General features: G+C 39.9%; 1 protein-coding gene across 5 annotated transcripts in view; it reads right to left on the bottom strand.

Moving 5' to 3' along the window:
* Nucleotides 1-27,522, bottom strand: part of BTR1L (binding to TOMV RNA 1L (long form)) — a 69,016-nt gene that overhangs the window by 23,308 nt on the left and 18,186 nt on the right. The gene's annotated exons all lie outside the window — the stretch shown is intronic.

The following is a 27,522-nucleotide window of genomic DNA, read 5'->3' on the forward strand; positions in this document are numbered from 1 at the left end:
ACATGATGATTTACATTCCCAAACTTGGCTTCTTCAAATTATCAAGTGCCAAAAAAAATATATGAGCATAGACAAAAATAGGGTGCCTAACTTCAATAATTTCCATAAAACACTTCACTAACAGATAGGAACCAGTTTTACATCCACATAATAAGAACAAAAGGACTGGGGCGAAACCATCAAATGCAAACTTTGGGAAAGCCACCTTTGGAGAGGATGAAGCACAAAGTACTTAAATATTCAGGCATATATAACTCTTTCTTCAAAAAATGTCCCCACATTCCGCCTATTCGGGTCCAATTGGTCGTGCTGATTTCTAGGAGGTGGAGGAGACGGCCCTCCACATCGGGTTGCACATTTTGTAAGATCATATGGGTGGTTGTGATGAGGTGAAGGGAGATTCATCTAGTGTGATTTCCAGGGCGCACGGAACTAGTTCGGGTCTGTGGAGGTTTGCTAGCTATATTGATGAGATTTGTGATACGGAAAGGGAAGGGATAAATTTGCTTTTCTCGCATACCAAGGAGTGCCAATAAACGTGCCTATAAGCTAGCCAAATCGGAATTGCTAGACTTCAGATGTATTATGAGCCTTTGATTTGCCTTTGTAATCTAGTTTCCTTTTAATAAAGTTATGTTATCTTCGTAAAAAAGATCCCATGATGCAATCAAACAGATGCAGCAAGACAAGAGAAAGCAGTTGATGCATGTCCACGAAACCCACCCCTATTTGGATTGGAGCTTATTAGGTTAGTCGTGTGAGAGGGGGCTTTGAAGCCCCAATTAGTGAGAGAACGACACACGTCCAACATCTAGTTAAAACCATGGATAAGGCAAAAAATTAGAAAAATGAAATCAGCAAATTCACTAGCCGGACTTTCTATTTTCACAAGAAAATTTATTAATATTTCAAGGCATCTTCTTTTTTTTTGATAAAAAGCATCATGTTTTTTTTCTGTTGTTCTCCTCTATAAAGTTACTTTTACCATTCAAAAAATATTTAGAAATTGACAAATACAAGTTAATCATGCTATGAAATGTGCCCACAAAAGCTCCCCTATCAGATGCCAAATGTCATCATATTAGCATCGGCGCCTATTGGACATCAGTGGGCTTCTCAGTTTATCTCAAATAATTAAAGTGGCAGAATTCACCCTCAGTCTGCAACTGGAACCCAGGAAATCTAACCTTCACCAACAGCGGAGGCACTGCATGAGGTTTAGGTTGTTCAGCAAATCCATAATCCTTAAGGCCCTGTTTGGATTGCAAGAAAAACATTTCTCATGGAAAAAAATTTCTTGGGATTTTTTTTTCTTTCCACGATTTAGAGGGAAATGGTATGATTTAGGTTAATTTGAACAGATATTATCATATATGATAAGTACCTCTAAATAAAATTCGAATAAGGTTTGTTCCAAATATCCTCTTCGTGTGTAAAAAAAGTAGGAATTTTTAGAAATATTTTTCCTTTCCAAACTTTTCGACAAAATTCTTGCCATCCAAACAGGGCCTAAAGGTACCACATCAGCTGGTAGCACCTCCCTCGAGTCATCATGGAACGCATTCACACATCCCTTACAGCCTAGATGCATACTATTATGATCAAAATTTAGCTTTGCTCATCCAGACTATGAAGTCACTTTAAAAGAAAAAAATTGAAGATCAAAAGAATAACAGGAGAAAATGAGTCATGCTTTTAGAAACATCCGCATTATGAAAAAGTCACTGCTTCAGAAATTACAGCTCATATAGGAATAGAAAATGAATTGGATGACCCACATGATGAACTAGAATGTGAGCATGATAACGGCGACCCAACTGATGTCGAATATGAACAGGGAGAAAATTCATCTCAGCTTAACCAAGTTAGGAGAATTTTAACTCATAAAATGGAAGAAGATTGGCTTCATACAGCTATATTTTGCACCAGTGATAGAAAATTTGTCAATTGATTGTCGATAGAGCTGGTATGAATGTGATTTCTCAAAGAATCATTGACTGCCCCAAGTTGAAAGTTAAACCACATCCCAATCTATACATGGTTGCATGTGTAGACAAGACAACTATGTGGGAGTCTATGAGACTATGAAGATTCTACATGGTGTGATGTTGTTCCAAGAAACGTTTACAACATATTACTTAGTAGAGCATGGATGTACAAGTGGGATGTCCTTCATAATGTAAGAGCAAATCCCTACCATTTTCAATACAATGGTGAGTGTATTTTCTTAAAAGCAATGGATGGTCAAGAGATTTATAAAAAAAAAAAGTCCCAAAATCTACAGAAAAATCACAAACTCTACATTTGTTGAACAAAAAACAGTTTGAGAGTGAAGCTAAAGAGAACGGAATGGCATTTGCTTTAGGTATTAAGAAGTGTGTATTTGTGACCGAAGTTTGTGCTTATTCTAGGTGTGTATTTGTGCTTATTCTAGGTGTGAATTTGTGCTTATTCTAGCATTTCCTGAAGTTTCATCTTTAAATTCTATCATTTGCATATGTTTCCATACGTTTCCTTGATTTTACAGAATTTCCACCGAAATTTCCAACCGAAACCGAAATGTTTCCATTTCCTTAGTCACTGAAACCGAAACCGAAACTGAAATTTAAAACCTTGTCGATGAAGATTCTACATGGTGTGATGTTGTTCCAACAAACGTTTCCAACATATTACTTAGTAAAGCATGGATGTACAAGTGAGATGTCCTTCATAATTTAAGAGCAAACCCCTACCATATTCAATACAATGGTGAGTGTATTTTCTTAAAAGCAATGGATGGTCGAGGGATTAATAAAAAAAGTCCCAAAATCTACAGAAAAATCACAACCTCTACATTTGTTGAACAAAAAACAGTTTGAGAGTGAAACTAAAGAGAATGGAATGGCATTTGCTTTAGGTGTTAAGAAGTCAAATCTGAGGAGAAACCAGTGGAAATGCCTACGAAAGAGCAGGAAATCTAGTCAGACTTCACTTACATGATACATAAGGCATGATGCATAAGGATTTATTGGATGAACTACCTCCCATGCTAAATGTGCAACATGGTATTGATCTAGTTCTAGGATCATCGTTGCCATACTTTTCAGCATTTGTATAAACCCTACAGAATATGCTGAATCAAAGCAACAAGTTGATAAGCTTATCCAAAAGAGTTTTATTCGCATCAAGTCCTAGTCTATGCAGTGTGAGCATTACTAACAGCCAAAAAGGATTGTTGATGGAGAATGTGCATTGACAGTTAAGGCAATAACAAGATCACTATCAAATATCAATTTCTTATGTGATGGTGTGATGAGATGTTAGACATGATGCCAGGATCTTCCATCTTTATGAAGAATGATTTTGTGAAGTAGACACAATCATATTTATTTGAGATTAAAGGATGAATAAAAAACTCTCTTGAAGTCAAAGGATGGACTTTATGGATGGTTAGCGATGGCGTTCGACCTCACTAATGGCCCAAGTACATTTACGCGATTAATGACACAAGTCTTTCATCCATTCATGTTCTCTCCAACCCGGAGAGACTGATGCAAATAAAGGTTCTGCCCAATCAAAGAGAGAGAAATAGGCTAACCCCTTGACCTCACAATCATATTTTCAAAACTTTGTCACAATATCATTACGGAGGAAAGCCACATGCAATGGTTTCCAAGAGACGTTCTTTTTTGGTAACATTTTATTAGTTGGGTTTTGAGAGTAAGTTCGAAAGTTCTTTCCAATTATTATGAGAAATAGAAAAGGGGTGTGTGAAGTAACTATTTCAAATGGGTTGACTTTAGAAATTTCAACGTTTGACAAAAGTTTGAGGTATGGAATTGAGATAGCCATAGAGATAATGGCACTTTAAAAACTATTAGTGTTGTGAAAATTGGCTATTTTAGAAAAATAGAGTGGGTATGGAATTTCCAAAGCAATTAAAAACTTAGATTACGAGTTCCGGAAATTAGTTTGTCCAACTTAGATGGAACAATTGATGTAGGTATTCTTTCATGTTATGAGATTTTATTTTTTTTTAGTGAACAAGAATTATTTGATTTTGAGAGGATGATCTCTCCCTCTTTCAAACATTTTCTTTATGGTTGAAACCCCTTGTTGCAAAACTACGATTTGCATCAGTTTGTATCAGAGCATGTCATTGCTGGAAGTCTGGAACTGTGAGTTTGCATTTCACATAGCGATTAGAAGGATACAAATGGCTCATTGGTTCCAAAGGGTGGCACGAAAAGGGAATAAGTACAAAACATAGTTTAAAACTCCCCCGCGTCTGCATTGACTCCCCCTCGAGTCCCTTTTACCTTGGACGCATTCTGCATTGCGCCGCATCTGCATTCGGCATTTTGCCCTACAGAGTCAATAAAAACTCCTTTGACTATCCCGATTTATGACCACGTCAACCAAGTACTCAGACGCGCCAACCGAGTACTCGACCATGTTGTGCAGAGTCAACTAAGATTTTCTTCAACCGCGTACCGCGCCGCATCCGCGTTTTTAAACTCTAGTACAAAACCTAAATGATGAGTTGATAAATGAATGTTTTGATTGGATCATGCAAATCCTTTCGAGCATAATGATGGTGGTAATGCTTTAGAAGACCAAGGTTCTGAAAATCGGAATCAAATCGAAAATTGAACAGGTATTGAATCGTAAATTGTAAGATTTTTTCAGATTTATATATAAAATGAGGAAAATATTAAAAATATATTGAAAAATCAAAAATAAGAATAAAATGAGTAATAATCTATTTTTCATTCAAAACTATTAAATTAAATATATAATTCCATGATTAGTAATCAAAACTTGCAGCCCGTATTGGTAGAAGTAGGCTAGATGAGGAGAAGAAGAAGGAAAGAAGAGGAGAAAAGGGAGGAGAAGAATAAAGTAACAGTTTTCTTTACTTGTTTTTAGGTTATAAGTTAGGGTGGGGGTTTCATATACGATTTATTTCTAATCGCAAAAGGCACACCACAAAAAATAAGAGCACAAAAAAGAATAGTAAAAATTCGTAAAAATCGCATGATTTTGAATCATACGATTTTGAAAATGATTCTTCCTTCTTATTTGAATTTTTGAACCCTTGAGTCGATTTGAACCAGGTTTAGAGGAGGTAGGGACGGACAAAACGTGCTTCATACGCCAGTGGTCGAAGCTCGGCGAAAGTTGGAGTAGGCGGACGAGTGGTGACAAAACATGCGATTTTTACGAAAACAATTCTTCCTTCTGATTTGAATCGTTCAACCCTTGGTTCGGTTTGAATCGTAGATTCAAATCGTGAATCGTACGATTTTAACAACATGGTGGAAGACAAAATGAGCCCTTTCCATTACATTCCCCAGCAAAATGAAATAAAAAATAAATAAAGGATTTGAAACTTGAACCTATTTTATCCCTTGAACATGATCAAGACCATGGAATTACGGTGCATCTGCTAAAAATTTTAGGAGATCCAATTTACAATGAATATCATGCTAAGGATAATGGAAAGGATTTCACAATAGTTGTGACATTAGGTTATCAAATTATGGAAGGTGATGATGATCTGCGACATGAGAACAGAGAAGCAAGCAGGGAGGCAAGTTTGCTCGCAAGGACCAGTTCCCTTGGCATGAGCAGAAGAAAAGAAGAAAGAAAAGGATTATGCGCATGGGGGAGAAGAGAAACAGTGAAAACCTTAGTGATTGGAAGTGCTGCCGCTGCAGTTTTCACAACTTCAGAAAACAAGTGGAATGTTGAGGTTGTGGCAAAATTTGGTCGTCCAGGGATAAGAACTTTGAAAAATCGACGGTGGAACCATATGTGGAAAGTCAAAATATGCAGTCGGATTCGAATCCTTTATCACAGCTTAATGTTATGGGAGATCCTGATAGCCGGGATGTGGTGTCTCTGGCATCTATCAAAGGTGCTCTTGGAATTTTGTGGGGAAAGATCCTAACGGGATGGTCAGGCGACATTCCGGCCCTAGAAGAGTGGATTCGGAGAAGAAACGTTTCGGACGGTTTTGTTAAGGTCTACAAAGTAGATTTATTAGAAGTGATTATTGTCCAGGATCCGAAGATGAATGCGGTAGAATCTCAAATGGCTAGGGCTGCAGCGACTAATTCTCTATTTGTGGAGATCTATGCCTGATCGAAGAAGTTCGCTTGCATGGAGTCAGAGGAATGGTGGAGCATTTCAGGGATGGTGTGTTGAAAACTTTACCAAAATTCGTAAGAAGATTGGTCGGGAGGTAGAGACGGATATGTCATGCAAGTTGGGTAGTGGTTACTCAAAGGCAAAGATCCGGATTGTTACAAGTGGAAACTGTCCGGTCGTAGTGGCTATCCCGGTTTGCATTGTGGGTGCAACTTTGTGGGCCAAGTGCGAGAAATGTGAATCCTCGACGGTTGGATCTCTTGGGGCTGGCCGGACGAACGATTCCATTGAATCGGAGTACTTGGAGGATGATCCGGTAGACGATGGATTCTCCCTGAGCACCGAGGGGTTTTCGAATCCGCAATCGGAGATGACCACCGTGCACGATAGAATTTCAGATGTCGGTGCATCTTTAGAGGCGCACGATAGAAACATGGTGCAATCTAGCAACTTATTTGATTTTCAAAATCTTTATCCATGTGTCGTCCAACCTATGGCGGTAGATGGGCAGTCTCTACCCTGTCAATCAAACGATCATCATGTGGCCACCCCCTCTTCTGACGCGTACGTAACCTCTGCAAATGACCAGTTATATGAAGATGATGTTAATTCTATACCGAGTATTCCAGGTAATGTAGATCCATGTACCGATAGGCGTCAGTGGATGGGCTTTAGTGATTTCGGTTTTGTGAGTGACTTCGTGGATCAGGCCGCTGGGCCGCTTGATGGGCTGAGGGGTCAGTTGCATTATTTGGTCAACAACATTGTGGGCTTGATTGAGAGGGCCTCTACTCTCCATGTTGGGCCCAATACTCCCAATTGCAATAATCAAAGGAGGCTTCATAACCGTGAGCACACTCCTCCCTTTATCGAATTTTCTCTGTCTCCGAGGAGCGACACACTTCTGTCTGGCGAACAAGAATCCACCAGGAATCACTCGTGCAGGTCCTCCACGACCAGACATCAAGTGAGGCAGTAGTTGAGATCCATGGATGCGACTTGTATCTGGAAAAAGGGGATGAGGCGGAAACGCGAGAGGATGCCCAAGCGCAAGAGAACCTGTTTAACCCCATGGAGACCCATAAGATTCTATCAACATCCATTGTCGAAAAGTGCCGATCTACTCGGCAGTCGGAGATCCCTGCTGAAATCATTTTCAAAGAATAGGGGAATCATTATCTGGCTTTACGTCAAAGACTTGTGGAATTCAAACCGGAAATATTCCTGGTGGGAGCCCTTCTATCACTGGTCAAGGAGCAGGTATCTTTAATTCATCTTCTTATAAATCTCCAATTGGTTTGTACCCTTCCTTTGCTGCTTTTCAGGTTGCAGATACATGTCTTCCAAATGATGAGTTACCCACTATTACCACCTCCATCAAGTTTCCAGATCCAGATCCTGTGCTTTGTCAACACCAGAGTATTTGATATATTGACAGTCAGGGTGTAAATGGTCGTTCTGAGAATGAATCCAGGGAGGAAGAGGTAGAAATGCCGATGACTGGTATTCAGAATAGAATGGAACTGGTTGTGCATGAGGCTGAATCAATGGAGCCGTTAGTCAGTATTGGGTCTGATGAAGCTACTTTGGAGACTTTTGTCAGTCAAGTCATGGAATCGAGCAAAGTATTGGGTTTAACATATTCGGGGTTAGTCTGCAGACTTGAAAATATGTTTCGGGAGGCCGAACTAAGAGAACTGACCATTCGTGATGCAGGTGATTCGTCTGCGAGGGAGGTGTCAAAGAAGGTAATGAGGGAACTTGCTAGGCTGAAATCCGATGTTAATTATGAAGCTTCTTCAAGGAGTGCTGCCAGGGGCAAAGCAATTTGTGGAGACGGAAAGTGCTCCGTCAAGGGGTCAGGTAAAGGTCATTACCGTTCTCCATGAAGATTCTCTCTTGGAACTGTAATGGGTTGGGCACCCTTGATAAGCAGGCCCAAGTTAAAGAGCCACTAAAAAAGCATAAACCTAACATTCTTAGCATCCAAGAATCGAAGTGGTCCAACGTTAGTAGAGCAACCATCAAGGGGTTGGGGGTTCCGAGTCATTGGGATTTCATGTCTAGAGATGCAGTGCGTGCGTCAGAGGGGATTATTGTTGCATGGGACGCAGCCCTCCTGGAGTTGGTTGACTCGTGGTGCGGAAGGTTCTCCATGTCTGTTGTCCTAAAGGACTTAAACAAGAAGTTATGTTGGACTTTCTCCGGCATTTATGGACCGGTCTTAACAGCGAAGAAATATTTGCTATGGGAGGAATTGAAAGGGATAAGGGCAAAATGGTCTCATCCATGGTGCCTTGGTGGGGACTTTAATGAAATTAGGCTGGTGGAGGAAAGAAGGGGATGCACCAAATCCAGCTGTAATATGCGAGCCTTCTCGAATTTCATTGCTAGACATGAATTGATTGATATTCCATTGTTGGGGGTGCAATTCACATGGTCCAGAAACGAAAGCAAAAGCAGGCTAGATAGAATTCTTATATGCTCATAATGGATCAGTTGTTTTCCTGAAATATGCCAGAGTGCACTCCAACATACTACTTCTGACCATTGCCCGATTCTATTAGATCCAAGACTTGATTCTTGGGGTCCTTCACCTTTCAGATTTGAATTAGCTTGGTTGGAAATTCCTAAGATGACAGAGAAGATGGGTCAATGGTGGACTGAGCATTCGGTTTATGGTAAGGCGGATGTGGTTATCGGATCGAAACTTAGATTCATCAAGCAAAAACTCAAGGAGTGGAGCAAGGATATTGCGAAGGTGAAAATGAAATTAAAGTATGGTTATCATCCTGCATTCATGAGATTATAACTAAAGATGAGATGAGTCCGGCAAGTGAGGAGGAGATAGAAGAAAGTGGAAAGTTAAAGGAAGAACTCAATCAAATAATTTTGCGAGACGAAATTTCATGGCGTCAAAAATCTAGAGTAAAATGGCTGAACGAAGGAGATAAGAACACGGCATCTTTCCATACCATGGCTAGCGTGAGAAGAAGGAATCGAATTCCAATGTTGGAAGTTGATGGCGTATTAACGGAAGATAAGGGTGCCATCACGAAAGAGGTTGTGGATTTCTATAAAAATCTTTACTCTTCGGAAGAACTCCTGCGTCCTCTTCCCGATAGAGTGGAGTTTGGACGCCTTGAGCAACAGGATAGTGAAGCATTGGAGTCTCTTTTTTCTAAGGAAGAGATTCAGAAGGGAGTTTTCTCGTTGGACAAGGACAAAACTCCAGGTCTCGAAGGCTTTTGCGTCGCTTTCTTTCAAAGATGATGGGAGTATGTGAAGGGAGAGGTGATTAGTTTCTTTCATCAGTTTTGTGAAGGGATGGAGTTGGATAAAGGGATGGGGGCGCTCATTCCTAAAGTGAAGGGTGGAAATTGTGTGAAATATTTCCGTCCTATTAGCTTGGTTGGTTGTCTGTACAAAGTATTAGCTAAAGTGTTGGCCGATCGTATTAAGAGAGTTCTACATAAGATCATTTCCCCTAACCAATGCGCTTTTGTTGGCGAGAGATAGATCCTTAATTGTTCCCTTATTGCGAATGAGGCGATTGACTTTCAAGCTAAGATGGGTTATAAGGGCATTGAATGCAAACTTGATATGGAGAAAGCATATGACCGGGTGGAATGGGATTGCCTTGACTACTGGCTCGGAAGAATGGGGTTTGGGGAGAAATGGTGCTCCTGGATCTCGAAATGCATTTCTTCTTGGTTTTCTGTCCTTATTAATGGCTCTCCCTATGGCTTCTTCAAATCCTCTAGGGGCCTTAGGCAAGGAGATCATTTATCTCCCTTCCTTTTTGTGGTGGTGGCTGAGACTCTCTTGGAAAAAGGGCTTGTTCAAGGATTTATAGTTGGACATAAGAACTTACAAATCTCGCATTTACAGTTTGTTGATGATACCCTATTGTTCAGTTCTCCTGATATGTTGAAAACTGCAAACCTAAAAGCTATTTTGCGTTGCTATGAAGTGATTTCGGGTCAAAGGTCTAATTTCCATAAATCAAAGGTGTTTGGCATCAATATGAATCATGAAGCAATCACTGACTTGGCAGGCATCTTGGGTTGTGCGGTAGACTCCCTACCCTCGACTTATTTAGGCCTCTCACTTGGTATGGGGTGCCCTAAAAAAGAATGCTGGGAACCAATTGTCGAAAGGGTGGAGAGAAGACTAGATACTTGGAAAAGAAATCTCGTATCCAGAGGAGGGAGAATCACTTTAATCAAAGCTATCCTAGCAAACATTCTGATTTATCAATTATCTATGGTCAAATGTCCTATTAGTGAGGCGCTAAGATTGGAAAAAATTTAAAGACGATTCCTTTGGGGCGGATCAAATGAAAAAAAGGGCATTCCTTTACTAAAATGGGATAAAGTATGTACACTAATTAAGGCGGGTGGACTTGGAATTCGAAGAATCAGAGAAACTAATCAAGCTTTACTAGGAAAGTGGTTATGGAGGTTTGGGGAGGAAAGTGGCCAGCTATGGGTTAAGGTAATTGATAACAACTACGGTGCCAAGTTAGGTGAATGGGAATCAGGGGACAAATTCAGGAAGAAGGGATCCACTATGTGGCAGGAAGTGATGAAACTAAAACCTAAATTCGAAAAAGGAATACAATTCAGGGTGTACTCAGGAAATCGCATTAGATTTTGGTGGGATGCTTGGTGAGAAGCTAAACCTTTGAGCGACATGTTTCCTGATTTGTTTGTTGTGGCATTAGACAAAGATGTTCTCGTCGAAGATTGCTTTGTTCGAAAGGAGAGTAAAGTGATCTGGGCACCTGCTTTTAGAAGAGACTTCTTTGGCAGGGAGCTTGATTCCGTCAACAGGTTGCTTGCCATGTTGGAGAAAATCTACATCAAACGCTCTGGTAGGGACAAAAGAATATGGATCTGGAACTCGGGAGGGGTCTTCTCAGTTAAATCTTTTTATCATCATTTGTTGCCATGTACTACACCCTCTAAAGTAGCTAAGGTTTGGAGCATCCAGGCTCCTCCAATGGTTCTAACTTTTGCATGGGCGGCTATTCTTCTAAGAATTCAGACTGTGGATTTCTTAAGGAAGAGAAACATAGTGATTGTCGATCATTGTCCTTTGTGCATCGAGGAGGGGGAAGCGGTTGATCATTTGTTATTGCAATGCAGGGTTGCTAGAGAGGTATGGAATAGATTATTATCCAAGTTTGTTGTTGCTTGGGTTCTCCCAGCCAAACTAGAAGATTTGTTTGATCAATCGGATTTGGTTCCATGGAGTGGTAAAGGGAAAATTCTTTGGAAGGTTTCCTTTCTTGCCACAATGTGGGTACTTTGGAAAGAAAGAAATGGAAGGGTATTCAAAGGATTCTCTAAGAGACCTGCCTTTCTCTTTAACAAGGTTATTGCTCTCATAGTTTCTTGGGTGAGGATCATTCCCAGTTTTGCATTCGTGTCGGAATATGATCTTTGGTATGGGGGGGCTAGGGAAGCCACACCGGTGGACCAGGTTTGGGAAACTCCGATGCAAGGATTTTGGAAATTGAACTTTGACGGTTCAAGCTAGGGAAATCCGGGACCGTCCGGTATCGGAGGTGTGCTTAGATGATCTTGGAAAACTCATATGGGCATATTCGGGCCCTATTGGGATTTCAGATGCAAATGACGCTGAGGTACGAGCCATTCATTATGGTATAAAGCTATTATCAAATGATAACCTCGCTAAAGTTGAAATCGATGGGGGCTCGAAGAATCTAATTAGATGGATTAGTGGATCTCACCCAATCCCAAGGAGATTTTCTGCATGGTTTGATGAAATTCAAGACGTCATCAGTAACTCTCATATACAAGCCTATCATGTGAGAAGATCCGCAAATGGTATCGCCGACAAATTAGCCAAGTATGGGGTATCTAAGGATAGCATAGAGAAATTTGATTTCCTCCCTCCTTGATTCTTTGTTTTTTTTTTTTTTTTTTGAGTCGTAATTCCCTCTTGTACATTTTCTTGGGCCCCTGGCCCCTTTAATATATATACTATACTTACCTTTCAAAAAAAAAGGAAAATGACAAAAAAAAAGCCTCTTTTGCACGAATATTAAAAAAGCAGTTGTGATTTGAAAAGGACCAAAGAAGAGTGCTTTTCACTGTTCATGTATTTGGAAGGACCGAAATGCCCTTCACCCTTTTTCAATAAACTATTCTCATCTATTATTTTATTCTTACTTTTTGAAACTTACCACTCTCTTTCCTTTACCTCTTCCATTTTCGACGGAAAAAACCCACGATTTCATCTATGGAGCCCGCCGTTGAAGCTCGGCCTCCGTTTTTTGCACGCCGGTGAATCCCGCCGTTGAAGATCGGCCGCCGTTTTTCCACTCCGTTGAAGTAGGTTTTCTCATCTCCCATTGCTTCATAGGTTATTTTTAACAGATTTGAGAGACTAGTCATTGTACTTTCTTATACTTCTTTACATTGTACTTTTTATCGACTTGTACTGTTCTAGCCTTTTATACATGCGTGACAACGCATGCCACTAGGTGTTCGATGTGATTAAGCCATTATTGATGGTTTTGTGCTTAAATTTAAAACCTTGCTTATAACTACCATGCAATGACAAAAATCCAAACCCGACTTCATTGACTTGTTCGGCGAATCTCGAGAGCAACGCTTGACTTGGCCTGCTTGTCTGCACGTCTCCCTCATTTAACAGAGAATGTGGCTTTTGTGAGCTGGCCACTTTGAGAAGATCTTGTGATATTGTTATGCTCTTTTGCTTTAATTCCTAGTTTCTTTGTTTTTCCTGTTTATTATGCTGTTTTACACCTCGTCCTATTGCTTTCTTGTTTTGCTCCACTAGCTTTTGTGCATACATACTATACATTTCCTCTATTATCACGCCAATGATTATGATGATCAACATCCGGATCATTCAAATATGATCCCAAAATAGACTATCTTTTTTCCTTTAGCACGAACAATTTTTTTTTGGGGAAAATGACCAAAAAAAAGCCCTCTTTTACACGAATATTAAAAAAGCAGTGTTGATTTGAAAATGACCAAAGAAGAGTGCTTTTCACTGTTCATGTATTTGGAAGGACCGAAATGCCCTTCACCTTTCTTCAATAAACTATTCAAATCTATTTTATTTTTTTTGAAATGGCAATATATTGAAAAAGAGAACCGAGATGGTCCTCAAAGAATACAAAGGATTACAAAGGAAACAACAAAACAAATATCTCACGGAGGAAGAAAGTCAAACCACTCCAACCCCCACTTTATGAACCCCTGATCTAGCAAGGGAGTCAGCTTCACCATTCAAATCTTTTTCTTTTTCTTTTTTTTGAAAGGTAACAGTTCAAATCTATTATTTTATTCTTACTTTTTGAAACTTACCTCTCTCTTTCCTTTACCTCTCCTATTTTCGACGAAAAAAACCAACGATTTCATCTATGGAGCCCGCCATTGAAGCCCGGCCTCCGTTTTTTGCATGCTGGTGAATTCCGCCGTTGAAGATCGGCCACTGTTTTTAACAGATTTGAGAGACGCAAAACCCATTGCTTCATAGGTTATTTTTAACAGATTTGAGAGACGTAAAACCCATTACAGATGTGAGAGATTGAAAACCCATTGCTTCATATGTTTTCTCATCTTCCATTAATTCATAGATTATGCATGTTAGGGTTTTGCAAAACCTTTTTCAACCACTATTTAGGGTTATCTTAGGATTTTGCAAAACCTTTTTCAACCACTATATAGGGTTCTGGTGGGGGTTTGCAAAACCAATTTCAACCACTATATAGGGTTTTGTTGGGGTTTTGCAAAACCAATTTCAACCACTATTTAGGGTTTTTTTGTTGGGGTTTTGCAAAACCAATTTCAACCGCTATTTAGGGTTTTTTTTGGGTTTTGCAAAACCAATTTCAACCACTATTTAGGATTTTGTTAGGGTTTTGCAAAACCAATTTCAACCACTATTTAGGATTTTGTTAGGGTTTTTTTTGTGGGGGGGAACCACTATTGAGAACCCTAGTGGTTTAGAGTGTTCAAATAGTGGTTGAAAGTTCCTAAATAGTGGTTCAATTTATGAAATAGTGGTTTATAGTGTTCAAATAGTAGTTTCTAGTGAGGAATTAGTAGTTGAAATGTTTACTTATTGGTTGAAATTGGTTCAAAGTGTCTATAGTGGGTGTCTATAGTGGTAGGAATAGGTGTAATAGTAACAAATTACTGGTTGAAATATGTAATTAGTGGTTCAACTTAATCTATTTAGTGATTCAAAGAGATTCAAAGTGTTCTATAGTATCCAAATAGTGGTTGAAAATGTGAAACCAAGTGTAATATTGTGGCTAACAATTACATATTAGTGGTTACTAGTATCTATTTAGTGGTTGAAAGTGTCTGTTTAGTAGTTGAAAGTGTCCAAATAGTTCTTGAACTCTATAATTATCTAATTTGTTTGAAATGTGGTTGAAATCTATAATTAGTGGTTGAAAGTGTCTTTTTAGTGATTCAATGTTCTATAGTGTGTAAATAGTAGTTCAAAATGTGAAATCAGGTGTAATAGTGGTTGAAATCTGTTTTAGTGGTTGAAAGTGTCCAATTCTTCTATTAAGTGGTTGAAAGTGTCCAATTCTTCTATTAAGTGGTTGAAAGTGTCCAATTCTTCTATTAAGTGGTTGAAAGCGTATGTAGTGGTTGAAATCTTCTATTTAGTGGTTGAAAGTGTCTACTTCGTTGTTGAAAGTGTCTACTTAGTGGTTCAAAGTGTCTGCTTCGCGGTTCAAAGTGTCTATTGTGTCCAAATAGTGGTTGAAAATGTGAAACCAGGTGTAATAGTGGTTTACAGTTACAAATATGTGGTTAAAATCTTCTATTTAGTGGTTGAAAGTGTCCAACTAGTGGTTGAACTCTGTAATTATTGTTTCTAATTGGTTAAGAGTTACTACAGTGGTCCAAGTAGGTGTAATAGTGGTTTATAGTAACAAATTAGTTGTTGAAATATGTAATTAGTGGTTGAAAGTGTCAATGTAGTGGTTCAAAGTATCGAAATACTTGTGCAAACTGTATATAATGAGAAATTAGTGTTTGAAATCTGTAATTAGTGGTTGAAACTGGTGTAGTAGTGGTTTATTGGTTGAAATCTGTAATTAGTGGTTGAAAGTGCCTATATTTTATTGTCTTTATAATGCATCCACTCCGGTATAACATCTGTTCACATACTGCAATGGTTTTGTTTCGGCAAAGAAGGGTGGAGTAAGGCTACGCTGACATCATGGTGAGTAACTATGACTTCAACCAGTACATTTATTCATTCATTAGCGATTTTTTGTAAGTGTTTACGCTTTTACGATAATGCATTTATGTGCATGCTATTTATGTTTCATCTAAATGTTCTCCTTCCCGTTTTCACGACTGCATTCAGTCCTTAAAACTTAGGAAAGAGCATGAAGATTTGATAAAAAGTAGTCCATTTGGACATTTGGTCAAACTAAAAGGTGTCAAACAGCACAAAAAACTTATGACTATTTTGGTGCGATCTTGGCAAAAACAACTTAAGGCGTTTAGAATAGGCGGTGTGATACTGCCCTTCAAAGTTAGGGATGTAGCACAGATTTTAGGGTTAAGTATGGTAGGCGAAAGAATAAAAATTTACTGGGGTAGCATGGATCATGTGGAAGGTTGGAGGTTTAGTGGCTTGACATCTACCTTTGATGAGATTTTGGCAGTAATTCATGCCGAGGTAGATCCAATTGAGAAAGAATTGGTAGTGGCGACTGTGAAGCATATCTTCATGCTATTGTTTAGCACTTTTTTGTTCCCAGACAAGTCATAAGACCTCTTCTTGCCTCTTCCGCTACATAGATATGTAGAGCGTAGGAAATTTTGCGTGGGCATACATCGTGTATGAGGACTTGATAAGGTTATTAGATTCATATGCTGACAAGGGAAAGGGCAACATACTCGGATGCTCGATTTTATTACAGGTGAACTTCACAAACTCTTTATACTTCAAATATTTTGTAACTGATTTCTTATCTAATAAATAACCATGTTATCATTTCAGGTATGGCTATTTGAGCATACCACCCCTGTGGAAACCTGCTTATCCGGATGCGAGTCCACGTCTATTGAAGTGGACTGCTAAGATGGATACGAGGAGGAAGGAGCACAGTACTTTGATTGACATTATCTCTGATGGGATGCTGGCACCGTCAAAGGTGAGATGTAAGTACTTTGGTTGTGTATTGCCATATTATAGTCATTGTGCTAACTGAAAAACAAAATGGATTTCAGGTGGTGAGGAGGTTAATGCAAGGAAGCAGGATTCTTCCCTGGGAGCCTTCGATTCCCGCTTTCGATTCCCGCTCTGGCAACCTTGAGAAGGATTCTTCCCTGGGAGCCTTCGATTCCCGCTATCGATTCCCGTTTAGATTCCCGCTTTGGCAACCTTAGGCTAAAGCCTCTTGCAACAGAAAAACGCCTATTAGAAGGGGAAGAAGCAGTAACCAGCTCCCTTGAAGTGCTGGTTGATGTTTCCATTACAGAGGTGGAGACGATGGCATCCGTGCCTATATTGGTAATCAATTATCATTTTTAGTGAATTTCCAATTTGTGTTGTCGATCCTACTCTAATACTGTGCTATGGAATTTTGATTCCGACTAATCAGAAGAGAGGAAAGTTTGAAAAAAGGTACATGGGAAAGTGAAGGAAGATGTGGGAAAGAGAGGTGTTTCCATTAGAGAATTCAATTTGTTGAAGATGAGAGTAAGCAAAGTTGAATCGGAGTTGAAGGAACTAAAGAGGAGGAAAACTCCTGAGTTACATGATGAAGATGAAAGGGCGGATGGAGAGAAGACTATACAAAGAGAGAGTAGAGAGAAAGATGGGATGGTGAAAGAGATTGGAGAGAAACATTTAGAACAGGTGGAAGAAAGAGAAGGAAGAGACAAGGTGAGGAGGTCAGTGAGATTGGAGAGAACAATAGTGAGGGTGGATGATAGGCAGGGTGGAGACGAAGGAGCGGAGGTGAAAGAGATTTTTCATATAGTTGACATTCAAGATATTGGAGGGGTAGTAGCCTTACAAATGGAAGCAGATTTTACCAATATGGAACAGAAAGAAGAGGGGGTTCTTGGCAGCATCGTATGAGAAACAAGAAGAATATCCATGGAGAAGTCAACCAACAAACATCCGATAAGCTCAAAGCTATTCGGGCGCATTCTACTTGGTAGGCTTCCTTACAACTTTATGCCATGCATCAACAACTCCTAACAATACTCATTTGATTGTGTTGCAGTGACAAGGTCGTTGAAAGTTTATGATATTTCATGTGCAAGGAAGACATCGAGACAATCTTGAAACCTCGAGTGTGGTTAAGTTCTCCCTTAAGTTAGACATTTAATTCACTTAACTGGCCTGACATTGACTATTGATTTAAAAATCTAATCTACTGACATACATCTTAATTTGTAGGTTATCAACGTTTACACAGATTATATAAACAAGAGGGATGAAGATACAAGTACAAAAGAAGGAAGATGGACATGCCTTGCCATTTCTACCCAATTATACGTAAGTCTAATTTGATATATATATGCATTGCTTCTATTCAGTAGATTGCATACTGTCTCATTGTTCCTTTTCGTTGTACAACAATGTATATCCGACAGCAGCTATGTCGAACTCGAGACGGTTGCCAAATACGTTCAACGTCTACAGGAAATTCCACTTTCAGAAGTAAGAAGAGTCCTTATTCCCATGAATGTCCCCAGTCATTGGATCCTGCTAGAATTGGATATGGTTAATGAATGCTTCATACTTTACAATTCTCTTGAACACGCAACATATTTTACGATGACGATGCCCATAGTAAGTACTGGATACTTACTTTAATATCTTATTTAACTGACAGATACTAGAGACTTATTTTAATATCTTGTCAATTCCCCATGTTGTCGTTTGCTCAGAATGGGAGTCCAATAGCTGCGAAAATGGTCCGAATTTGAATGCTAAATGGTAGGTGTGGCTTTATCAATGACTGGTGGTTATTTATTCAGAGTAAATTAAATAATTTTGGCTTCGGCACATTACATAGTAAGGGTAATTGTGGTGACAAATTGACTCGAGTGTGGAGTTCTATCGGGTTGAGTGTCTTCAAAACATTGGTTGTGAATTAGATTACTTATGAATGAGGAAAATGAAACAGCAGCTTCGGAGTAGACTCTGGAGTCGCCTTTGAAAGAACAATAGTTTCTATTGGCGACTCTGGAATCGACTATACTTTTTTTTTTTTTGGCCCAAGAAAGCTTGACCGGAACAGTAGTTTAAATGTCGAGTCCAAAGTCGACTCTATATATTTAAAACTATTTTTTTGGAGTCGACTCTGGAGTCGCCTTCGACAAAACAGTAATCTTAAAGCCGATTCCAGAATCGACTCCGCTAGTGTGTTTTGGGCCCAAACAAAACTTGACCGAAACAGTAGTTTCGACGACGACTTTGCTTAAAACAGTCGTTTCAAAGACAATTCTGGAGTCGACTCGCTTCTTTTTTTTTAAAACGAAACCCTAGAACCGATACCGACGTGCTATTTAAGTTCCACTACCCTAACTTCCCGAAACCAAATACTCGACGAGAAAGCCTCAAGCCTAAGCGAAAGGGGAAAACCACCTCTCTAGCCCCAAACCCTCAAAAACCCTACAACCCAACATCCCACTTCCCCACCATGGCCCCCAAAAGCGGGAAGGGAAAGGGCAAAATCGTCGAGGGAAGCGCAGAGCCTTCCACTGATGCGAAAGACGGAGGGAGAAAGAGAGGTCCTCAAGCTCGATCACATGTCTTTGTAAACGACAAAGCGAAAAAGCTCTACCATGAATTAGGGTTTCGCGAGGTCTTATCCGGGCGGTATGTAAATATTTCAGCATTGCATCGTTATGAGATCGGTTCCTTTTTTATTTTCAAGGGCGGAGCTCTATACTAGGTTTGAAGAAACTGATTTATCCGGACTTGATACGTATGTTTTATGCCCATTTAACGATTTCTGATGACTTGTCGACCCTTGAATCCAATGTAAACTCCGTTCCCATTAAACTGCATAGGCAACTCTTCTGTGAAACCATGGACATGGAAGACAGTGGCGAACTAGTTTATTTTTGGACAAAAGACTTTAGTCGAAATTATGCTCTTGATGAAGCTACTATATACTCGGAAATCTGTATAGACTATGATCCTGAATTTGATGTTCATTCACAACACCTCAAGTACAAGCCTTGAATACTGCACAAAATCCTCGCCTACAACATCACTCCTCGATCTGTAACTTTTAACGTTGTGCGCCCTTTCGAGGCCTTCATCCTATATTGCCTCGTCACCCATCAGAAAACCAATCTTGGTAACATAATATTCCATTATATGAGTGAAGTCACAGGTCGAAATAGAGTGTCTCTACCTTTCGGTATGATCCTTACTTTCATATTTGAGCACTTTCAAGTACCCTTACACGGCGAATTTACGAAGGATCCATCCCCTCCTATTGATGCCGCTTCACTGAAGAAGATGAGGCTTGGTCTACCTGCCGCTGCACAAGGGCAAGGTGTAACCGAAGAGTTCATCATGCAACAGTTCTCAGCGCTTGAGAACATTATGACCCGTCAGCACAATGAGGTGCTCACACGAATAACTGCTAAGGACTATAGGATTGGCGCCATAGAGAATGTACCTATTCAGGGGAAGAAGGATTGGGAGGAAGCATAGCAGGATGATGAGTAGATTGACAGAGAAGATGCTTTCTTCATGATAGTTTTTGGATAGTTTTTTATTATTTTTAGAATATTACTTTTGGGTAGGTTTTGGAAAGTTTTACATCTTATGGGGAATGCAATCGGGATAGCTTTTGAATAGTTTTTCATTATGCGATGTATTCATGATGGACTCATGGTCCCCTCTTCATGTAATCTTCGTATGGAATATCAATATATATATATATATATATATATATATATATATATATATATATATATATATATATATATATATATATCAGTTTGACACATTTATACTTACAAAAGGAATGGCGGGATATACCTGAACACAAAGCAACACCTCCTTACAAAAAGAACGGAGGTTGGCAGGATATACCGGATCAAAAACCACATTTAAAACTTACAACATGAATGGGTGCTGCGTGTTATAACAGTGCTCCCAAAAATCCTCTCATAGCTACACAAAGAACGAAGGTTGGCAGGATATACTGGACCTAAAAGAATATTTACACCGATCAATTAAATGATGGTAGTATTATGGAGAATCATCAATGAGTAATATTTCAACACAATTAATATGCATACCTGTTCTGCACAGGTTCGTAAGGCCTAATAGGAGTAACATTAGCTCGACGATTTACGAGAGGAAGATTTTTGCATGATCGTTTATTATGTCCTAGTTGGCCGTATGTACTACAGTTGTGATGTGATCCTATTTGTAACCCTTTCTCCAACCGGCATTTACGAGGTCGTCCATGTTGTCGTCTTACCAGTGGTGGCAATACTAATGTCAAACGATTGGGGGAGGCTCCGGCCATTGTGATCGACCAAGCGTAGGATGAAGCACCCCCTCATATGTTTTCCGATACGTATCGGCGAAGAACCAATCCTGGCAATATAGATATGGGTCCAAATGGTTCATCGCCATGGCTGATATGGCATGACCGCATGGCAATCCCATCGTTTGGAACATGCCACATGTACATGTTTTGTTTTCTAAGTCCACATGATCCGCATTAGTTAATGACCTCACTTCATATTCTGTCTTTACATAGTGTTTCGTAAGTGTAAATAGTGGTTGGACAGAATATGAAGTGAGGTCATTAACTAATGCGGATTATGTGGACATAGAAAACAAAACATGTACATGTACATGTGATGTGTTCCAAATGATGGGATTGTCGTGCGGTCATGCCCATAGCAGCCATGGGGATGAACCATTTGGACCCTTCTTCGCCGATACGTATCGGAAAACATATGAGCGGGTGGTTCATCCTACGCTTGATCGATCACAATGGCCGGAGCCTCCCAATCGTTTGACATTAGTATTGCCACCACTGGTAAGTCGACAACCTGGACGACCTCGTAAATGTCGGTTGGAGAAAGGGTTACAAATAGGATCACATCACAACTGTAGTACATGCGGCCAACCGGGACATAATAAACGATCATGCAAAAATCCTCCTCTCGTCAATCATCGAGCTAATGTGAGTCCTATTAGGCCTTCCGAACCTGAATTATTACTCAATGACGATTCTCCATAATACTACCTACATTTAATTGATCGGTGTAAATATTCTTGTAGGTCCGGTATATCCTGCCAACCTCCGTTCTTTGTGTAGCTATGAGAGGATTTTTGGGAGCTCTGTTATAACACGCAGCACCCATTCTTTTTGTAAGTTTTAAATGTGGTTTTTGAACCGGTATATCCTGCCCACCTCCGTTCTTTTTGTAAGGAGGTGTTGCTTTGTGTTCGGGTATATCCCGCCATTCCTTTTGTAAGTATAAATGTGTCAAACTGATAAATATATATATATATATATATATATATATATATATTGATATTCCATAGGAAGATTACACGAAGAGGGGACCATGAGTCCATCATGAATACATCGCATAATGAAAAACTATTCAAAAGCTATCCTGTTTGCATTCCCCATAAGATGAAAAACTTTCCAAAACCTAACCAAAAGTTGCATTCCGAAAACGATAAAAAACTATCATGAAGAAAACATCATCTCCGTCAATCTACTCATCATCATCTTGCTCCGCTTCTTCCTCATCCTGCTCCGCTTCCTCTCAATCCTTCTTCCACTGAATCAGTACATTCTCTATGGCGCCAATCTTGTTGTCCTGAGCAGTCATTCGTGTGAGCACCTCTTTGTGCTGACGGATCATAACGCTCTTAAGCGCCGAGAACTGCTGCATGATGAACTCTTCGGTAACACCTTGCCCTTGTGCAACAGCAGGTAGACCAAGCCTCATCTTCTTCAGTGAAGCGGCATCAATAGGAGGGGATGGATCCTTCGTAAATTCGTCGTGTATGAGTACTTGAAAGTGCTCAAATATGGAAGTAAGGATCATACCGAAAGGTAGAGGCGCTCTAGTTCGACCTGTGACTTCACTCATATAATGGAATATTATGTTACCAAGATTGGTTTTCTGATGGGTAACGAGGCAATAGAGGATGAAGGCCTCGAAAGGGCGCACAACGTTAAAAGTTACAGATCGAGGAGTAATGTTGTAGGCGAGGATTTTGTGCAGTATTCGAGGCTTGTACTTGAGGTGTTGTGAACGAACATCAAATTTAGGATCGTAGTCTATACAGATTTCAGAGTAATAGCTTCATCAAGAGCATAATTTCGACTAAGGTCTTCCGTCCAAAAATAAACTAATTTGCCACAGTCTTCCATGTCCATGATTTCACAGAAGAGTTGCCTATGCAGTTTAATAGGAACGGAGTTTACATTGGACTCAAGGGTCGACAAGTCATCAGAAATCGTTAAATGGGCATAAAACATACGTATCAAGTCCGGATAAATCAGTTTCTTCAAACCTAGTATAGAGCTCCGCCCTTGAAAATAAAAAAGGAACAGATCTCATAACGATGCAATGCAGGAATATTTACATACCGCCCGGATAAGACCTCGTGAAACCCTAATTCATGGTAGAGCTTTTTCGCTTCGTCGTTTACAAAGACACGTGATCGAGCTTGAGAACCTCGCTTTCTCCATCGGCTTTCGCATCAGTGGAAGGCTCTGCGCTTCCCTCGGCAATTTTGCCCTTTCCCTTCCCGCTTTTGGGGTTCATGGTGGGGAAGTGGGATGTTGGGTTGTAGGGTTTTTGAGGGTTTGGGGCTAGAGAGGCAATTTTTCCCTTTCGCTTAGGCCTGAGGCTTTCTCTTCGAGTATTTGGTTTCGGGAAGTTAGGGTAGTGGAACTTAAATAGCACATCGGTATCGGTTCTAGGGTTACGTTTAAAAAAAAAGGAAGCGAGTCGGCTCTGGAATCGTCTTTGAAACGACTGTTTTAAGAAAAGTCGACTCCAGCGTCGACGTCGAAACTACTGTTTCTGTCAAGTTTTGTTTGGGCCCAAAACACACAAGCGGAGTCGATTCAGGAATCGGCTTTAAGACTACTGTTATGTCGAAGGCGATTCCAGAATCAACGAAAAAAAAAACAGTTTTAAATATATAGTGTCGACTCCAACTTTGGAGTCGACATTTAAACTACTGTTCCGGTCAAGCTTTCTTGGGCCAAAAAAAAAAACAAGCGGAGTCGATTCCAGAGGCTCTTTCGAAACTACTGTTCTGTCGAAGACGACCGCTATTTCATTTTCCTCATACATACGTAATCTAATTCACAACCAATGTTTTGAAGACATTCAACCCGACAGAACTCTACACTCGAGTCAATTTGTCACCACAATTACTCTTACTAGGTAATTTGCCCAAGCCAAAATTATTTAATTTACTCTTAATAAACAACCACCAGAGTCACTGATAAAGCCACACCTACCAATTAGCGTTCAAATTAGGACTATTTTCGCAGCTATTGGACTCCCATTCTGAGCAAACGACAATATGGGGAATTGAGTAGAGATTAAAGTAAGTCTCTAGTATATGTCAGTTAAACAAGATATTAAAGTAAGTTTCAAGTACTTACCATAGGCTTCGCCATCGTAAGATATGTTGCGTGTTCAAGAGAATTGTAAAGTATGAAGCATTCCTTAACCATATCAAATTCTAGCAAGATCCAATGACTGGGGATATTCATGGGAATGATGACCTATGAAGCACGGGTACGGGTACGGGGTGAGGGTACGACACGACACGGGTAATTGGGTACGTGATTTGCCAAAAAAACCGGGTTCGGGTACGTTCGGGTACGCCGAATATAATAATATATTTTAATATTTTATTATATATTTATAAAAATTATAAAAAAAAAATTGTAGAGCAATCAAATAACAATAACATCACCAAAATGGAAAATTCTAATATTACTCTTCATTTCATAAGTGATTAAGTTCCATATTTCATAACATGAGGCATCAATAAATCATTCATTAGAAAAAAAAAGTCTATCACTAGTGTGTTGACCAGTCCCTGACAAGATGAATAATTTTTAGAGACCAAATTATGAGATATTTTTTACCGGACTTTTGGGATTTAATAATGTTTGGACAAAATAGATTTTATGAATTTTTAAAATTTGAAAAATACCCCATCGTTTGGAAGTTAAGAAAGTTAAAATTTTGACCCAATCCTTTTTCTTCGAATTTTGTACTAGAACTGGAGAGTTGACTTTTTTTTCCTTTTAGATTTGGGTGTTGAAACTATTTTTAATAAATCCAAAAGGGGGGTATTCCGTTATTTACATGTAAATCTTAAGTAAATGGTTTACATGTAAATACCGAGTACAGGAAAGTAGAGAGAAGTACAGGAGAGGAAAGAGAAGCAGCAGAAAGAAGCAGGACGTGTCGGGTACGCGTGGTGCGCACCCGACACGCACCCAGCCACCAAAACTATTTTTTTTTTTTTTAAAAAAATGGGGTACGTACCCCGGACGTACTCGGGGCGTACCCGGATGTACCCAGACGTACTCGCACCCCACACGTGTCGGGTGCGGGTACGGGAGCCCCGAGAGAGTACCCGTGCTGCCTAGATGGTGACTCTTCTTACTTCTGAAGGTGGGATTTCCTGTAGACGTTGAACGTATTTGGCAACCGTCTCGGGCTCGGCATAGTTGTTGTCGGATATACATTGTTGTACAACAAAAAGGAACAATGAGACAGTATGCAATCTATTGAATAGAATCAATTAATATATATCGAATTAGTCTTACGTATAAATTGGTAGTAATAGCAGCTCATGTCCATCTTTCTTCTCTTGTACTTGTATCTTCATCCCTCTTGTTTATATAATCTGTGTAAACGTTGATAACCTACAAATTAAGATGTATGTCAGCAGATTACATTTTTAAATCAGTAGTCAATGTCAGGCCAGTTAAGTTAAACCACCCCCTCGAGGTTTCAAGATTGTCTCGATGTCTTCCTTACACATGAAATATCTTAAACTTTCAACGACCTTGTCACTGCAACACAATCATATATGTATTATTAGAAGCTGTTGATGCATTAGATAAAGTTGTAAGAAAGCGTACCAAGTAGAAAGTGGCCCGAATAGCTTTAAGCTTATCGGATGTTCGTTGGTTGACTTCTCCATGGATATTCTTCTTCTTTTGCCTAGGAGGTGAAGTGAATGGTAACTTCTTAGCGGAGCCTGATTTCTTTGACCTCAAGCCTTGCTTTACCCCTCATACAATGCTGCCAGGAACCCCCTCTTCTTTATGTTCCATATGGGTAAAATCTGCTTCCATTAGTAAGGCTACTACCCCTCCAATATCTTGACTGTCAACTATATCAAAAATCTTTCACCTCCGCTCCTTCGTCTGCACCATGCCTATCATCCACTCTCCCTATTGTTTTCTCTCCAATCTCGCTGACCTCCCCGCCTTTGTCTCTTCCTTTTCTTTCTTCCACCCGCTCTAAAGTTTTCTCTCCAATCTCTTTCACCATCCCATCTTTCTCTCCACTCTCTCTCTCTGTATAGTCTTCTCTCCATCCTCCCTTTCATCTTCATCATGTAACTCAGGAGTCTTCCTCCTCTTTAGTTCTTTCAACTCCGATTCAACTTTGCTTACTCTCATCCTTAGAAGCACGAAGCGGGTGTGGGGGCAGGGGCGAGGGCTGAGGCAGCAGCAGGGAAGCATGGGGTATAGAAGAGTCTAAGTTTGGGAGCGCCATGGGAGCGTGTATGTAAATTTTCTTTATATATCTTTTAAAATTTAAGTACATCGAAAAATAATAGTTTCTAACCATTTTCTTATGTATCATTCAAAATTAAAGTACATCTAAAAGCTAATTTCTAACCATCTTCATTTGTGTGCACACCTCCTTCCCGAATTGGCCTACTGCCCTACTGGATAAGGCGACAGACAAGGCCCGTAGGGCAGTAGGGCCAATTCCCTTTCGAACTATCTTTAATGATCCCAAATTGTTTATTTGCTTTCCCGAACTGGAATGTCGAATTGCAGGCAATTAAAGTGAACTAGCAATGAAATGAAGGGGCTGAGTGCTCGTCATTCTATGGGGCCGGAGCTAGAGTTGACCAGTGAAAAAGAGTTAGAATAGTCTTGCTTTCAACCGGCAAATAAGAAGGTGTGGGATAAAGACTCAATGTTGGATGACCCGGAGTCAGGGCCTCTATTCATGCTTGGTATGGCCCACGCAGCCTATTTTCCACACGATTGTGCTGCTGTTTTGTTCCTCGAGCCTTCTAAAGTTGCACAAGTCTATGTGCTTGCTCCAATGAAGTACTTTGAAGCGTTGGAGGAGTTTGATGTAAGTAAGTTTGTGATGCCATGATGGTGGGACTTATAAAGTAATAGAAGCAGGATGGGAGCGTCATTAGAGCGTTTTCCGTCTCACTGGGGTGGCACTCCTTGGAAGCTCCTTCTTAAGGAGCGCCGAATCGAGATTCTGAGGTGGGAGCGACACCCCAAGAGAAGGTTCCTGCTTCTAAGCTCTCATCTTGAACAAATTGAATTCTCTAATGGAAACACCTTTCTTTCCCACATCTTCCTTCTCTTTCCCATGTGCCTTTTTTCAAACTTTCCTCTTTTCTGATTAGTTGGAATGAGAATTCCATCGCACAGTATTAGATTAGGATCAACAACACATTGGAAATTCACTAAAAATGATAATTGATTGCCAATATAGGCACGGACGCCATCGTCTCCACCTCCCAGCACATCAAGGGAGCTGGTTACTGCTTCTTCGCCTTCTAATAGGCGTTCTTCTATTGCAAGAGGCTTTAGCCTCCTCACCACCTGAAATCCATTTTGTTTTTCAGTTAGCACAATGACTATAATATGGCAATACACAACCAAAATACATACCTTTGACGGTGCCAGCATCCCATCAGAGATAATGTCAATCAAAGTACTGTGCTCCTTCCTCCTCGTATCCATCTTAGCGGTCCACTTCAATAGACGTGGACTCGCATCTGGATGAGCAGGTTTCCACAGGGGTGGTATGCTCAAATCTCCATACCTGAAATGATAACATGGTTATTTATTAGATAAGAAATCAGTTACAAAATATTTGAAGTATAAAGAGTTTGTGAAGTTCACCTGTAATAGAATAGAGCATCCGAGTATGTTGCCCTTTTCCTTGTCAGCATATGAATCTAATGACCTTATCAAGTCCTCATACACGACGTATGCCCACGCAACATTTCATACGCTCCCCATATCTATGTAGCGGAAGAGGCAAGAAGAGGTCTTATGACCTGTCTGAGAGAACAAAA

Source organism: Tasmannia lanceolata, unplaced genomic scaffold, assembly GCF_043159265.1.
Source record: "Tasmannia lanceolata isolate RefF3 unplaced genomic scaffold, GAP_Taslan_0.1 ptg000020l, whole genome shotgun sequence".
Classification (NCBI taxonomy): Eukaryota; Viridiplantae; Streptophyta; class Magnoliopsida; order Canellales; family Winteraceae; genus Tasmannia; species Tasmannia lanceolata.